At 40.3% G+C, this 1,262-nt stretch overlaps 1 pseudogene; it reads left to right on the plus strand.

Annotated features, from left to right (window-relative positions):
* The first annotated feature begins 874 nt into the window (after positions 1-874).
* Positions 875-985, plus strand: LOC125480083 (annotated as a pseudogene).
* The last annotated feature ends 277 nt before the right edge of the window (positions 986-1,262 follow it).

Here is a 1,262-nt window from a genome sequence, read left to right on the forward strand (position 1 = left end):
CTTGTGAAGATTTGGTGCTTCAAGTGAGGAAGTAGCATGGCTTGGTTCCTCGTTTGGTTTCTCATTGTCTCCTTGAGTAACACCTGCATTCACATAATCATATTCATTAGTAACTTCATTGCCAACCCTATTATCAATAACCTTACCACTTCTAAGTGTAGTGATTGCTTTGGCTTGCTCTTGGTTCCTTTGGAGTATCACGGGTTGGCTTGGAAACTTTCCAACTTCTCTTTGGTTCAAAGCATCTGCAATCTGCCCCAATTGTGTCTCCATTTTGGTTAGAGCTGCTGAATGTTGTTGGAGAGTGCTATTGGTGGAATGTTGGAATTGCAAGGTGTTTTGGGCTAACAATTTAACCGTGTCCTCAAGGGTAGGGGCAGGTTTTGGTTGGAAATTTTGGAATTGATTGTTGTTCTTCCATGAAAGGTTGGGATGATCTCTCCAACTTGAGTTATATGTATTTGAATACACATCATTCCTTGGCCTTTGGTTGTAAGAATTCATGAGGTTCACTTGTTCTTGAACATACTCGGGGTAAGCTTCCCTAGATGGACATTGGTGAGTAGGATGGCTTGGTATGTTGCAAATGGCACACACTTCATTAGCTTTTGGCACCATGTTGAGCACGGATTCAAGCTTCCTTTCTAGGTTAGCTACCTGCAACAAAAGCTCATGGTTAGAACTTGTTTCATAGACTCCAACTTTCTTACCCCTTAAATCTTTGTGTTGAGCATTAGACCCCAACATCTCATAAATGTTATATGACTCTTGAGCATTCTTTTTCTTCAATGCTCCACCTGCTGCATTATCAACAGTTGATTGACAATTTTGGGTTAGTCCATCATAGAAAATTTGCATTTGTAAGTGAAAAGGTAACCCATGGTGTGGACATTGTATCAAAAGGCCTTTAAAACGCTCCCAACACTCATTGAAAGGTTCTCCATCATCTTGTTTGAAGTTGAAGATTTGTCCCCTTAATGTGGCTGTCTTTTGAGTGGAAAAGAACTTCTCCAAGAACTTCTTAGCCACGGCATCCCATGTGGTGAGAGAACCTGGTGTTAAAGTCATCAACCAACTCTTGGCCTTATCTTTCAAAGTGTAAGGAAACACTCTCATCCTCAAATTTGCTTCACTTACTCCCTGCAAAGGTAAACCACTCACAACATTGTAAAACTCTTTAATATGAGCTAAAGGGTCTTCATTAGGTAAGCCATAAAATGAGGGAAACATATGGAAATGTGAAGATTTGAGATCATAGTTTC

Source organism: the organism of the source record quoted next, unplaced genomic scaffold (assembly GCF_019419815.1).
Source record: "Pyrus x bretschneideri cultivar Hongxiangsu unplaced genomic scaffold, Pyrus_bretschneideri_v1 Contig31, whole genome shotgun sequence".
NCBI lineage: Eukaryota > Viridiplantae > Streptophyta > Magnoliopsida > Rosales > Rosaceae > Pyrus > Pyrus x bretschneideri.